We start from the raw sequence: 16,210 nt of genomic DNA on the forward strand, positions 1-16,210 counted from the left end.
GTAGAACCTGATACTGCTGTAAACTGGACCAGAACTTCTCTGAGCTGTCGTCATGCTGATGCCGGTAGTTCTCTGATGTTCTCCTAAGGAGGTTTATCCATTTGACCACAAACCGTGAACCGACCAATCACACGGCAGCATTTAATTGCACGGAGGCATCTAGACGACTTGCTGAAGTTCAACCCGAGCATCAGAACTGGAGAGGAATGAGGATTTAGGAGACGGCCATCTTCCAGGTCTGAACGGGGAGGAGCATCCAGTGGAGCTCCAGCAGCCGCTGGTTCCAGCCGAGGTCTGCAGAACGTCTGCAGAACATCTGCAGAACGTCTGCAGAACGTCTCAACAAACATTCAAGCACTTGAGATGAGACGGGAACCGCGCTGATCTCCTCCACCGAAGATCTTCCTGCTTCCTCTCTTCCTCGCTCTTCCTCACCAGACGCTCCGATAAATTATTGAGCTCAGTAAGATCCGAGGAGAGAATCTATTTCCTGGTTTTCCCTCTGAGGCCCACGGTGTCACGCAGCTTACATCAGCGTTCTGGACCCTGTTTACGTCTCGGCTAATTAGCTCCACCTGATTAGTTTAACCGTGGGAGGCGACGCAGTCAGAGGGCGTCGCTTCAGCTCCTGTGCCTCTGACAGAGCGGAAGACCAGGAATCTGATTATTTATTATCAGCAACCAGAGGAATTTGGTTTTTATGTTCCAGGACTGTACTGAGCCCCCCCCCCCCCCCCCCCCCCGAATTGACAGGTTTACAGACGCACCTCTGTACACAAGCTATGGAAAACCATCAACAGTCATAATTTCATTTATTTACGCTGCCTGTGTCTGAGAAAGCATGTCATGCTTACTTGACTGGCTTATAAACAGATCAGCAAAAATAATTCTAATAATAGAAATAATAATTTTATGGTGCCACTCAGCTCCATCAGAACACAGCAGGCTAACGTGCATCAGGTTTGCACTTTAAAGCCCGTTTAAAAACTGGAACCTACCTTGATTAAAAAAAAAAAAACTGATGCAGGAGAACTATACAGTATTTGCTTTATTTTGAAAAGCCACGTTTTTATGGCAGGTTCAGGCCCCTTAGGGATGTGGAGTCGTTTCACATTTAAGGTGGAAGTGTGAGCTTTATTTTGAAGGTCCAGCAATCTTAGCTTTCATGACTGACTTCATTCACTGATGCTTTTATTTTTCAAAATTACAAGAAAGCTTTATTTTGACAGGGCAGCACCTTTGATTTTTTGGGACGGGTTTAGCTCCAGTCACAATGGAGAACCTGCTTTTGAAAGATTTTACACTTAAATAATTAGACTTTTATTCTGAAGGGAATCTAAACTTAATTAGAAACACCCACATGGTCACAGAGAGCCTTGACATGCACCAATCAACCCTAAGAAAACTTGAGACTTTTAATTTGAAGAGAAACAATGAGCTTTATTTTGAAGGGCTAGCTGCTTTTTCATCACTGCTTTGGTTAAGTTAAAAACGCAGAACCTACTTTTGCAAAAGTCAAAACGTATTTCGAAATCACGTTTCTGTAAGGTAAAACCTACTTTTGCACGAATCGATTCTCGAGGACAAACGCAGGATTTTATTTTGAAGGGCATCTTTGAGGGCTTCCATTCGTCATGTGGAATCTACTTTTGCAACGAGGAGGATTTTATTTTGAAAGGCTTTACCTTTACCTCTGTTGCTAGCAGGTTTGGGCCTTCGGTCCTTTTGGAGGTACAGATGATATTGATGATAACACACATAGTTTCATGTAGTCGGGGTAATTGGACCTGTCGCATCCCAGTTCTGCAGGGAACATGCAGGGGAGCCATTTTTTGTTTGGAAAATGTAATAAAAAGATGTGTGCAGCACAGCTGGCGGCTCTATTTTCCTCTCTGGAAACCGTCGGGATGGAAACACTCAGCCTCTCCATCTGCGTGTCGGTGTGAGCGCTCCGACAGACACGGAGAAGAAAAACAGAGTCACAGTTTTTCCTCGCCTCACTCCTGGCAGACCAGAGCAGACGCACGGCTCGGAAAAACCCGACGGTGTGCGCGGCACATGTGAAGGCCCGGTTCCCGGTTCTGACCGTTTCCCCCCAAAGTGTCACGTCGTCACTTCGTTGTTTGGAAGTCGTAGTTTTGTGGGGATTTGGTCCCTGCTGTTTTCCTCTGGACTGTAGTTACAAGCAGACAAACTACAGGAACCTTTTTATCCCCCGACCCGTTTCACTCCTCTTCATCTTATTCAGCTTATTAATATAATAATAATAATAATAATAATAATAATAATAATAATAATAATAATAATAATAATAATAATAATAAATAAATAAAAATATGTAGCTTGGTTTGGGGGACTGGACATTTGTCTATATTTACATGTGAGCTTTATTTTGAAAGGTCAGTTCATTCTCTTTTCCTGCCTGGTTCAGATCCAACTTCAGGCTGCATTAAACCATAAAAGCTTAAACCTCTTATTTTGAAGTATCATATTTTCATCAGCTGACTTGTTATTTAAATAATCTACAGTATGAAATATTGAAGCTTTCATTTAAGTATCTGTAAGCTTTTATTGTGAAAGGGCAACATAGCAAAAGGGGACCCTACAAGAATCTCCTCAGTAAAGTTTTTAAACTTTTATTTTGAAGGGCATCCTCCGGCTTTATTTTGAAAAGCTGGCATACATTTAATGCTTGGTTTAGATCGATTTACCACATTAAACCAAGTTTTGCTTTAATCAAAACTATGAAATAGTAAACCTTTTATTTTGAAACAGGGACACTTGTTTAGTTTATTTAGCAACATGCAAGAATCTACTCAATAAAATGTTTAGACCTTTATTTAGAAAGGTTGAGTTAAACATTTTGGAAGAGCTTTTTATTATCATTTGTCCTTTTATTTTGAAACTCCTAATAGTTTACTTAATTGCAGGTTAGGACCTTTGTTGCAATAGTAGGCATTAATAATAATAATAATAATGATTGTTGTTATTACTCATCTTTTATTCTTCTGCAGTTCTTGCTGTGATATTTGAAGCTAGAAACTGTAAGATCTTCCATCGTAATGCCGGCAGCTTTGAGGTGGATGCTTGGTCTCTTTACTTCACCTCTGTGAATTTTAGAATATTTAGTTTCACGCGGTTTAAAAAACGTTCCCTGGTGCATATGATGATGAAAAGTAGATAAAGTGAAATACTTCTGCAGACTGTTCATCTGTACAGATGCAGAACTTCACACCTCTGGTTGCCACTTCCTCTGCTACGTATATCCTGTTTAAATGTGTAAAAATAAAGAACTATAATTACACACTGCATGCACATAAATACATTTAAAGACGTTTTTTTAACATCAGAGGAACCCAGATCCAAACACTGATCTGCTCTCCTTCCTCCTGAAGGGAAACTTGGTGTTCTTTTCATCTACAGAAACATTTTCTGTGCTGAATGTTTGCGGCTGTTATCTCAAACTGATGAATGAACCTGCTTTGTGTGTTCTGACAGGACGGCGCCGTACGACCACTTCCTGTCAGGACTCGCGTTAACGCCTCAGACTGGGCGGAGGGGACGGGCAGGTAAGCCCTGCTGCACCTCTGTGATGCTGGGAGAACTGCAGACGTTGCGTAACACCGGTTCTGTGGGGGTTCTGGAGTGTGTTGGGTCAGAAAACATCGGCGTGATTCAGAGCCGAGTCTCTCTGCCAAGAATGTGACAGAAAAGCTGTTTTTCTCTCCACTTATCAAACTGTTCAAACACCTGAAAACATCCACAGTTTCCTTTTATAGGATTAGTCCTGGTTTCACGGTAATTTCACCCTCTGGTTCGACTCCAGGCTGCCGGTTCTCCCTTCACTGCATTTAACAGCAGCAGAGTTTTAAACACAGAAATCATTTAAAAATGGAACGAAAGGTGGATGGATGGATGGATGGATGATGGATGGATGGATGATGGATGGATGGATGGATGGATGGATAGATGGATGATGGTTGGATGGATGGATGGATGGATGGATGGATGGATGGATGGATGGATGGATAGATGGATGATGGTTGGATGGATGGATGATGGATGGATGGATGATGGATGGAGGGAGGGATGGATGGATGGATGGATGGATGATGGATGGAGGGAGGAATGGATGGATGATGATGGATGGATGAACAGATGGATGGATGATGGATGGATTGATGGATGGTTGATGATGGATGGTTGGATGATGGATGGATGGATGGATAGATGGATGATGGTTGGATGGATGGATGATGGATGGATGATGGATGGATGGATGGATGATGGTTGGATGATGGAGGGATGGATGGATGGATGGATGGATGATGATGGATGGATGAACAGATGGATGGATGGATGGATGATGATGGATGGATGATGGATGGATTGATGGATGGTTGATGATGGATGGTTGGATGATGGATGGATGGATGATGGATGGATGAACAGATGGATTGATGGATGGATGGTTGGATGATGGATGGATTGATGGATGGATGATGGATGGAGGGATGGATGGATGGATGGATGGATGGATGGTTGGATGGATGATGGATGGATGATGGATGGATGGATGGTTGGATGGATGATGGATGGATGAACAGATGGATTGATGGATGGTTGATGATGGATGGTTGGATGATGGATGGAGGGATGGAGGGATGGATGGAGGGATGGATGGATGGATGGTTGGATGGATGATGGATGGATGGATGGATGGATGAACAGATGGATTGATGGATGGTTGATGATGGATGGTTGGATGATGGATGGATGGATGGATGGATGATGGATGGATGATGGATGGATGATGGTTGGATGATGGATGGATGATGGATGGATGGATGGATGGATGGATGGATGGTTGGATGGATGATGGATGGATGGATGGATGGATGAACAGATGGATTGATGGATGGTTGATGATGGATGGTTGGATGGATGGATGGATGGATGGATGGATGGATGGATGGATGGATGGATGGATGATGGATGGATGATGGATGGATGATGGTTGGATGATGGATGGATGATTTGCAGATTTCTGTTTTTCTAACTGAATCTTTGCTCCGATAAAGGTTCTTTAAGGTTCTTTAAGGTTCTTTAAGGTTCTTTAAGGTTCTGTAAAGTTCTGTCATCTTCAGAACTTTCTTCTTCTCCTGCTTTCATGGCGTCTCTCGGCGGTTCTGCTCCATCTGGACTCACCGGTGGTTCAGAAAAGTTCTGCTGGTCCTGCGGTTCTTTGGGTCGGACTCTAACGTCTGCTCCTTATTGTTGCTACCACCGGCGGTTCTGACTCTCCTCTGGGTCTGCCGGATCGGACCGGGCCAGATGTGCTGGTCCAGGTTACGACCCGGTTCTGTTCAGAGCGGAACGCGGAACCAGGACGGACCTGTGGTTCTAGGATCAGCTGATCCGGACCCGTGTTTTTATGGTTAGCTGCTGCTCTCAGCGGGAGATTCTGACCCGGTTCTGGTCCAGGTCCAGTTCTTCCTTAGATTTCTGGGCCTTTTGCTTTTAGACCCGGTGTGAAAACTTTTAAAAATCATCAAATTTTATTTTAGCTGAACAGATGGAGGTCTGGTAGGAAAGGTGTGAATTGTTCTGGATCCAGAACCTGAAGCGGGTTCTGGGCGTGTGCCTGATGAGAAAGGGCCCGGTTTAGGAATTAATTAAAGTCTCTGGATGGACGAGGTTTTTATTTACTGAGAAATTAAAGCGACTTTAAAAACCGTGTTTAATAAAACATGGTTTATAATTACGTTACATTTCCAGTGTAAGAAGATTTTGATGTTTTCTGAATAATAAAAAATAAAAACCTTCAGCGTCTCTCTGGGGAAAAGCAGCAAAGTGGAAATATTAACATACACACAAAAGTAAATTACAATAATAAAAATATAAAATAAGAGACTGTAGATTAAGGAATTAACATCATAAGACCAAATACTGTACAGACATTAAAAATGTAATTTTTGCTCTAATTATATTAATTTTGATGTAATTACAAATAGAGAGACTCATTTATAGCGTTGCTGAATTTAGTCAGGGGCCGCATAAAATCAACCCAGGGGCCACAAACGGCCCCCGCCCCACACTTTGGACACCCCTGTGTTAGACCGACTGACAGGAATTCACAAATGATGGTTTTCAATTAAGGAAACATTCTAATAATGTGTAATTATTCATTATTTTAATGATGAATATAGTCACATATATAAGCACTTTTTTCAGCTATTTTCAGTTTCTCTTAGAAGACGGACGATAAATAGAAGAGTAAATCTGTTTCTTGCGTCCGTGAGCCTCACTGATCCCCCCCCCCCCCCCCCCAAGTTCACTCCCCCCTAATTTCAGCGACTCCTTTATTGCATTCCACGCTGTTTGTGATGAATATGAACAGAAATTCAGTTTCTCAGAAACTGTGACATCAGACTTCTTAGATTTCCCCTTAAATAAGGAGGACTGCAGACTTCCTTATCCAGGCGTTTCAACGGAAAGTTGAGTGGAAGGAAAAAGTGCGGCTGGAGGCAACGCCTTCTATCTAACATTTGTGTTGCTGTGGATGCTCGTCCTCACAGGGCTTCACCCCCCCCACGGTATATGCACTGTGGTGCTGTACGTCTAATATACGAGTTTAATTTTAATATTAATTTTAATAAATCTAAACTGATGAACTTTGGGTAAAACAGCCGCTTTAATGAGCCGGGAGCTGAGGTCCAATCAGAATCGCTGCTGCCATGTCAGCTGACGTCCTGATTGGGAGCGGGCGCTGAATCCGCTCCACCTTTTCTCCTGTCCTAATTTCTCAGTTGATATTTAGAATTTCTGCGCCCTGCTCAGCTCTTCTTCTGCATGTTTAGCTGCGGGGTTGATGTGGCGCTGCGAGGACCAGCGGCGTTTCACCGCAGGTCTTCTCTGCCGCGGACCCACGGGCAAAAGAAAAGTGTCCCTGCTTTTATTTTGAAAGGTCAGATCCTGTCTTGTCTGCAGCTCAGAGTCAGGCCTGTCACTGCCGGGTTGCCAGAGCAGCGGAGCGCATGGCCGCCCGCGCGCGCGTGCGTTCGTGCGTCGCTGTGTTTCCCATCAGCGGCGGTCACCCCCGCCCCGCCCCTTCCCAGAATCCACCAGTGACTCACCAGAAGCAGGCTGCGAGTCAGCTGTGTGAGCGGGACCGTTCTGCAGAGAGACGCCCGCTGCATTGTGCTGTGGAACGGGGCGGGACGTTCCGTACCGTCACACCTGTGCAGGTATTCGCCACCGGCAGAACCGGAAAAACCGACGCGTCTCATTGGCCGGATGCGTGTCTAATTAAAGCTTAAAGAGAAGCAGTAGAAACCGGAGGTTCTGATCCGAGCCTTCAGAAACAGGTTTAGTTTGGACCCGGACAGGTTGTCAGGGTTCTGCAGGACGGATCAAATGTGCGTCTTTAAAATGATAAACAGCTCAGCAGGGAGAGGAAATGTGACAGCAGGTCCAGATTATTGTGGTTCTGTGGGATAAATCTGGGCTGCAGAACACGAAACAGCCCAAACTTTACCAGAATTACAGAATCCTTTATGAAGGTTCTGGTTCCCCCGGATAACATGGATCCGTTTCCAGGAGACGGATCGGTGGGTTCTGGGAGGAATGGATGCCGCAGCGTTGGTACCAAATGGTTCTGTGTACTGAGGGTCATAATTCACACCAATATTTAATTCCTCTGGGATCTTAAATCTAAAAGGCATCAACAGCAACGTGAAATAAACAGTTTGATCATTTCTGCTGAATTATCTGCGTATTTATAAAGTTTTCCTCCTGTAGTCAGGTCCAGATGCTCAGAGCCGCTGCTATATTCTGCTATATTTCATGAGTTTTGGGCGCATAAAGCATCGTCTGCATGGACCAGAATCATGTACGGTGTCCCACAAGGTCCAAGTTCTGTCCTGGAACCAGGAAACTGTTCATTAACCCAGACGAGACATTTATTGGTTTGATAAATTTACATTTCTTCTTCTGACTCGTGATGGTGTCAGTTATGTTTGCCAGGATGCGTCTCGTTAAAAGCTTCAAGAACACTAAAATACCTTCATGGACCATAAAGAAAAGAAAAGAAGGGATGGGAGGAAGGAATAATGGAGGGAGGAAAGGAAGGAAGCAAGGAAGGAAGCAAGGAAGGAAGGAGAGGACGAGAGAAGAAGGAAGGAAGGTAAGGAGGGATGGGAAGAAGAAAGGAAAGACACAGGGGAGGCAGAAAGGAAGGAAGGAAAGTAGGAAGGAAGGAAGGAAGAAAGGTAGGAAGGAAGGGAGGGAGGAAGGAAGGAACGAAGGAAGAATGGAAGGTGGCAGGGAAGGAAGGATAGGAAGAAGAAAGGAAAGACACAAGGGAGGCAGAAAGGAAGGAAGGAAAGTAGAAAGGAAGGAAGGAAGGAAGGAAGGGAGGAAGGGAGGGAGGAAGGAAGGAAGGAACGAAGGAAGAATGGAAGGAGGCAGGGAAGGAAGGATAGGAAGAAGAAAGGAAAGACACAAGGGAGGCAGAAAGGAAGGAAGGAAGGAAGGAAGGAAGGAAGGAAGAAAGGTAGGAAGGAAGGGAGGGAGGGAGGTAGGAAGGGAGGGAGGAAGGAAGGAAGGAACGAAGGAAGAATGGAAGGAGGCAGGGAAGGAAGGATAGGAAGAAGAAAGGAAAGCCACAAGGGGAGGCAGAAAGGAAGGAAGGAAAGTAGAAGGAAGGAGAAGGAAGGAAGGAAGGAAGGAAGAAGATGGAGAAGGAACAGGAAGGAAGGAAGGAAGGGACGGAAGGTAGGAAGGAAGGAGGGATGGGAGTAGGACGGGAGGGAGGGATAGGAAGGAAGCGAACGACAGGAAGAATGCATTCTTTTTGTTGAGGCAGGGACGGAAGGATAGGAAGAAGAAAGGGAAAGACCACCAAGGGATGGCTAGGAACCAGAAAGGAAGGAAGGAAGGAAGGAAGGAAGGAAGGAAGGAAGGAAGGAAGGAAGGAAGGAAGGAAGGAAGGAAGGAAGGAAGAAAGGAAGGAAGGAAGGTTGAACTCTCCACAGCGGCTCCCATTTAAATGCAGATTGTTCTGGAGCAGAACCGGTGGCAGAACCTGGAGATGTTGGGTTCTGATGAGTGGAACCAGCTGTGACCCATTAAAACTAAACCTTTATGCAACCAACATTTTACCAAAACTACAAGTTTTTAAAAAAATTAAAAAGAGCGCGTGCTCTTTGAACTCTGTGAAGGGGGCGGAGCTTCCTGGGTCTGCGTTGTGATTGGTTGGGAGGATGTAATATTAACATATATGATAAAATGGATGAGGAAGGAAAACTGCTATTCTGTTGAACTTTTTATTCACCCATATTTTCTATTTTTGTCTTTCATCGATATATTTAGTTATTGAATTATCGTCCAGCTCTTTGTTGTCATTTTGCCACTTATGGTTTTAGTTTAGTTAACGTTTATTTAACCGGCACCAGGCAGGAGTCAGTTTATACTTCTCAGAGATCTGACTCCAGATTTGTGGAGCCGACTCCCGGCCCGGTCCAGCGGTTCCTCTCTGCGGCGCCGTTTTCAGGAACTCTGCCCTCAGGGTGACAGGAGGAAGTGACGGCTTCTGTCATGAGTGAGTGAGTGAGGGAGGGAGAGGACTGAAAGAGGAAGAGTGTCATCCCTCCATCCATCTGGTGTCAGTGGGTCATCCTCCCACACGCGCTCCGTCTTTCCACGCCATGTGGTTCCCATCTGGCCCCGCCCTTCCCCTCAGCGCTGACCTCCTCCTCCGTCTCTCCTTCCCTTCCTCACTTTTCTGGCCTTTCATCGCCCTGACTCCCATAATTCCCCCTGATCGTCTGGACTCCACACACCGTGAACCCCCTGCCCCCCCCCCCCGGCTGGATGCCGCGTGAACGCCGTCATCCTGCAGCGCTGAGGACGGCCGTCAGCGAACCATCTGGATTAATTACGCCCCCTGAAGTGGGAACATGGGCGAGGAGGACCTGCGGATGGAAGTGAGGTCATGGCTTTTAGTCCCAGGGTGCCGTTTGCACGTCTTACCTCTTCCTCTTCGTCTTCGTCTTCGTCTTCGTCTTCGCTACAGGCAGAAACGCTGGCTTTTTAAGATCCTCCCTCCTGTTCTTGGAAGCCGGTGGAGTTACCTCATCCTGCAGGACTCTGAGCCGACCCGGATTAACCGCCGCAGGTCGCCCGGCTCATTGGAGGATAAATCCGTCTGCCTCCAGCTGCCAAACACGGACCAGAACCTCCAGAAGTGTTTCTGGGAGGAACTTTCTACATTAACTGGATCCATTTATTGGTTTTAGCATTTTATTGCTGTAAACTCACCGGCCCGTTTATTAGGTACAAACCAGCGCCTGCAGGCACCTTGACCACTTCTGGGCTCAGGGTGGAGGGTTGAAGTGCCTCTGAGCAGAACAGGGTTGTTGGTTCCAGTATTTCAGAACCTGCTTGACCAAAGAATCCCATCAGGTCCAAAAGAAGTTTGCAGATACCAACAGAACTTAAGGCCAGACGTCCGAAATGTCAACGTGAGTTCATGACAGAGATTCCTACAGGAAGGAGGGAGGGAGGAAGGATGGAAGGGAGGGAGGGAGGGAAGGAGGGAGAAGGGAAGGGAGGGAGGGAAGGAAAGTTGAGAGAGGGAGAAGAAAGGAATGTAGGAAGGAAGGAGGGAGAGAGGAAGGAAAGAATGAAGGAAGAATGGAAGGAAAAAGGAAAGAAGGAAGAATGGAAGGAGGGAGGGAGGGAGGAAGGAAAGGATGGAGGAAAGAAGGATGGGAGGAAGGATAGAAGGAGGGAGGAGGGAAGGAAGGGAGGAAGGATGGAAGGGAGGAAGGAAAGAAGAATGGAAGAAAGGAAAGATGAGAGGAAGGAGGAAGAAAGGGATGTAGGAGGGAAGAATGGAAGGGAAGGAGGGAGGGAGGGAGGGAGGGAAGGAAGGAAGGAAAGCTGAGAGATGAAGGAGAGAGAGAAGGGAGGAAGAAAGGAAGGAAGGAACAATGGAAGGAGGGAGGGAGGAAGGAAGGAAAGGATGGAGGAAAGAAGGACTAGAGGAAGGAAGGAGCGATGGATGGAAGGAAGCAAGGTAGGAAGGAAGGATAGAAGGAGGGAGAAAGGAAGGAAGGTAGGAAGGGATGGAAGGAGGCGTGGAGAAAGGAAGGAAGGAGGGAGGGAAGGAAGAAGGGCACGAGGGACGAAAGAAGGGAGGAAGGGAAGGACTGAAGGAAGGAGGGAAGAAGGAACAAAGGAAGAGAGGAAATGAGGGAGGGAGGACAAAGGGAAGGACTGAAGGAAGGAAAGGATGTAAAGAAAGTTAAAAGGAAGGAGACAATCTTGTAAATGAGGAGAGAAGGACAAAAGGAAGTGAGGAAGGACACAAGAAAGGATTCTTCCTTCTTTGAAGGAAGTAGGGAAGAGACGAAATGAGAGACGAAGAAGAAATTGAGAAAGGATAAAAGAAAGGAGGGAAAGAAGCCGGTATAAAAGGAGGGAAGGGCTCAAGGAGGCAGGTAAGGACACATAGAAGGGTAGAAATAAGGAAGAAAAGCTTCAGTTAAAGCTGGGAAGGAAGTCTGGGGACAAATATATTTTCTAACTTCCTTTCAGACTCATTCGTTGTTTCCAGAGCGCCATAAAAGGTCTGTAGGCGGTAAAAAGCTGTTCTGAGGGAAAAAAAGAAGTAAAACATGTTTTAATTATAAATCTGAGCCTGAAATTTAAAAAGAAATCCGTGTAAACCTGGAGGAGAAACGGACGCCTTAAACGAGCGTCTCACTTTTTTCTCCATTCAGATCTGCTGCTTTTCATCTTCTCTGGCCATTAAGGCCAAAATCCTCCTGCAGGTCTCTGCTGGCAAATATGGTTTAAAACCAGGAAGGTTCTCTAAGATGTTAATAAAAAGCTAGAGTGATGTTCCAGTGCTTTCACATTTAGACTGCCGCTGAAACGTGTCAAACACGATGTTCTTTTATGCAAATGTGCTTCAACGAGCCACCAGGGAGGTGATTTTGGCCTTAATGGCACTCAGGGTTAATTTAGGAACATCTCCTGGATTCATTTCTGTCCCCTGGCTGACATCCGCATCACGGTGAGCGAAGAGCGCCGCGTTGCAACGCTTCGGGCTTTCCACATCGTTACTACATCCGCGGCCGGAAGTCGGACGTTACGGGCAGCACTTGAAGGCAGCATCGTTCTTCTGGCGTACTCCCTCAGTGTCTGCTGTCTCCTTGAGGTCTATCATTCTCCCCATTCAGCTTCCTGCCCTATAAATATTTGAGCAGCCCCATTAGGGAGTGAGGTAATCTTAAAACACGCGTCCACGCACACACTCACGGACGCCGCCATTAAGGCGTAGTAGAGCCTAATAGTCCTGTCGGAGCATAAGGCCCCGGAGCTAACGGGCTAATTAAGAGTGAAACAGGTTTAACGAGTTTAGACTGTTCATTAAGGCAGAAAGCTGATTAATTAACAGGCGAGGGGGAGACTTTGTTAATGAGTCGTGTGATTAATTAGGTCTGCGGCTGACAGAAAGTGTAACTTTAAATGGGGGAAAAGTTGAGGAATGATCGCTGTCATGAGAAGCAGAAGAAGAAAATGGGGAAGGGGCAGAAAGTGATGAGATGTGGAGGATGCATGGAGAAGAGAGAGAGCAGCGCAGGCGAAAGAAAAGAGACGTAGCGCAACTTTTTACTGCATTAGAGGCTAAATATCTGAAATCAACCATATTAAAACGAGAATATTCTTTAATAATTCTGAGCCCTTAGTCACCAAAACCTCCAGATGTTCTGCAGAGATCTGCTGTGTCTCGTTGGAAGGTCTCCATGTTTGATGCTTCAGGATGGGAAGCGTTCATCCCGGAGTGAAACGCCGGGAGTTTGACCGAAGCAACAAGAAGAAAGGCACGGCTCCCTGTTTTTAGGCTTTTATTTACGTTAAAATGTTCCGGATGGCGTGAGGAGTCGTGTGCATGGAGGATTTAGACGCCAGAGCGCCTAGCAGTTACCCGAACCGGCCGCTACGCTTACATGGACAAAAGTGATGGGATGATAATAAGGCCTTTTTGGCAATAATATAAAGCTTAGAACCCCACACTACTCCAGACATTTGAATTGAGAAAACTTTCTGGATGGGAAGCGAAACGTCTTCAAACTTCGGAAAAAGTCCAGTTGTTTTGGAATGAACACGTACAATAATTAAATTAAATTTCAATTCAGGTATATTTCTATAGCACCAATTCACAACATGTCATCTCAAGGTTCTTTCCAAAGTCAGACTCCATCAGATCCTCCAGGTTGGTGAGAAAGTTTCCTCTCTAAGGAAACCCAGCAGGTTGCATCAAGTCTCTCCAAGCAGCATTCACTCCTCCTGAAAGAGCGTAGAGCCACAGTGGACAGTCGTCTGCATTGTTGATGGCTTTGCAGCAATCCCTCATACTGAGCATGCATGAAGCGACAGTGGAGAGGAAAACTCCCCTTTAACAGGGAGGAGAACCTCCAGCAGAACCAGAACCAGGCTCAGTGTGAACGCTCATCTGCCTCCACCCACTGGGGCTTAGAGAAGACAGAGCAGAGACACAGAAAGCTCAGAAGCTCACATTGACCCAGGAGTACTTTCTATGTTAGAGAAGACAGAGCAGAGACACAGAAAGCTCAGAAGCTCACATTGACCCAGGAATCCTGCTTTGTTTACTATACAAAGAGAGAAGTTCTTCTTCTGTGGTATTTTTTTAGATAAATGTGATAGGTGCGCATGTCAGAGAGGTTCTATTCTGAATAAAGCCAGACGCATAGAAACGCACATCATGATCGGATTAATTAAATTAAGCGGTAAAATCTGATTATTTAATCCGAACACATTTCAACCCGGTCGTGAAATCTTGTGCGTGTAAACGTAGCTAGGTACGCTTCAGGCGGCTCTACCAGCACCTGCTGCCGTTTGACAGGATGGAGCAACATTTTGGGTTTTGATGAACTCAGGTGGAGCTTATGAGCCAAATGCGGCCTGACGCTTTGGCCTCGGCGGCCTCAGGCGTTCAGCAGGACCGCCTCCAAGCTGCGCGTCCAGCCAGCGGCTGCATCCTGGTGGAGCTCAGCCTCTGGGAAGCTTTAATCGCCAATAAATGCTTCATGAAAAGCGTCTCCTCTCCCGAGTTTCTCTAAACCGGCTTCTTCTTGTAACTGAACCCTCCAGCTGCTGATATGCAAAAAAAATGGCGAGGAAATGCAAAACATGATGCAAAGCAACACAAAGTTTATTGTGAGGTTCGCCTAACACGATGTTTGGGGAAAAATACTGCATTTATCTGCAGACATGGCGCCGCGTTTTAGAGCCGATGGCTTCGTGCATCCAGACAGGAGTGGAAATCAATAACAGACACGGAGGAAGAGAGGAGGAATAACGCAGGAATAAGGAACGGGAAGCAGCAGGAAGGAGACAAAGGGCGAGAGGATGAGACAGGAGAGCGAGCTGTGGAGGAGGAGCAGGTGTTGCTGACAGCACCGTCCTCTGTTTCTATGGTTTCCTCACCCCGCGGGTTCTCACCCTGAGCGGGAGGCAGAGCCGCCGCGCCGCCGCCGCCGCGCCGCCGCCGCGACTTAACGGGGAGCGCTCAGTGAGGCGGAGGTCTGTGGAGGCCGCTCAGGTGCTCCTCAGGTTTACGTGCATCAGGTGGGGGATTTAAGAAATGATATTCTACCAATAAATCCATAAGGATGTGACGCTGTAGAGGAACAGGAAGGATTACCTTCACATCTGCACAGAAACCTGATGATTCTGTCCATTTTATAGCTGGAACTATTTATTACATTTTCATTTGCTTCTCTTTATGTTCCTAATGATTTATTTGTTTGTTTGTTTTTTGCACAAATGTGAGAATATCTCTTCTAGATCTATGCATCTTATAGAACCAAATTCTGAGTCAAAACGACTAAATAGTACGTCGCTGATTAAACCAGATTCCCCTGAAACGACTGCAGCTAACGTTTAACGTAGTGTTGCTTCACGCTTTGCCCTCTTGGGTTTGATGGAGCTGGGTGGAGCAGCCGCTGAAGACGGTGCCGATAAACGGGAGCGCGTTCCGGTTGCTCATCACAAATCCGTCACTTTCGCTCAGATGCAGGACAAACTGAGTCTGGTTATTAGGTCTTAAGAACCTAATGAAGTAGACGAGAGGTGCAAAACACAGCAGAATGAGCAGTTTGGCCAAATATCTGGCTGTGTGCATCAAAGCCTGATAACTAACTGTCCAGTTATGAATCTAGATCCACTAATCCCTGCAGGACCAGGATTTGAACTGAGGACCGGTGCAATGGTCTCCCTTTTTCAGATTGATGCAGTTTTACTAATAAAAATGTTAATTATTAATACTTGTCATTTTGCATACGCTCAACTGTCTCTGCTGGTGATATTTAGTGGGTTGGAAGCCGAAAAGTTATGAAACCTCTGGTCTAAATTACCGGAAGATTAGGCAAATGAGACAGCTGACAGAACAGTGCAGCTATAGAGGAAAGAGGAAGCATGCATCAGCTGCAGCCATGCAAATCACCAATATGAGACCTTCCTGCAGCGCCCAGCCAAACCCTGGCTTTTTTATTCAGCCTGTACCTGCGTTACTTCCTTCAGCCGGATCGAGGGTCCTCCATGACGGTGGTGGGAAAACGTGGCGATTAAGGAGAAAAACTTCTCCTGAATATTGTGATAAGACTGCAAAGGTTGAGGAAAAAGGTTTTCCAGAAGTAACTTGTTGCTCCAAAACATTTAAATTAGTCTAGGCATTAATTTCAACCGCTTACAAAAGAGTCAAGTGAATAAAAAGATGAAGAACCAAACATTAACTTACAGTCTGTAGAGAACAATCGGCTCTGATCACGCGATCGAGATAAAGGAGCAGGAGCAATGTTTCTGGGTTTGGAAATGGCGTTTAAAACATTTATGTTCTGATTCAAAAGCTATAAAATAGGAATTTAGAGTGCTCTAAATAAAATAATTAAAAATAAAAGAAATAATTAAAAAGTTAATGCATGTGTACCCCCAGGCTCAGTCCTTGGCCCACTTCCTTTTAGTTCATATATGATTTACCAGGATTGTGATGTATGCTGATGATGCAGTTTTATATGTAGCCGGAAGAACTTTGCCTCTTCTTTAATCAACACTTGGACTTTCTCAGGACTTGGAGTCCATTGCAGCCTGGTTTGAGTCATGGTTCCCCTTAAATGTT

At 45.7% G+C, this 16,210-nt stretch overlaps 1 protein-coding gene across 3 annotated transcripts in view; it reads left to right on the forward strand.

The window, feature by feature from the left end:
• Positions 1–16,210, forward strand: part of hivep2a (HIVEP zinc finger 2a) — a 111,997-nt gene that overhangs the window by 48,873 nt on the left and 46,914 nt on the right. For all 3 annotated transcript variants that reach the window (XM_021322459.2, XM_012874308.3, XM_036130580.1), the window contains one exon: positions 3,499–3,569. The gene's annotated coding sequence lies outside the window, so the exon portion shown is untranslated. The remainder of the gene's footprint in view (positions 1–3,498; positions 3,570–16,210) is intronic.

This window comes from Fundulus heteroclitus, unplaced genomic scaffold, assembly GCF_011125445.2.
Source record: "Fundulus heteroclitus isolate FHET01 unplaced genomic scaffold, MU-UCD_Fhet_4.1 scaffold_36, whole genome shotgun sequence".
NCBI classification, from domain to species: domain Eukaryota; kingdom Metazoa; phylum Chordata; class Actinopteri; order Cyprinodontiformes; family Fundulidae; genus Fundulus; species Fundulus heteroclitus.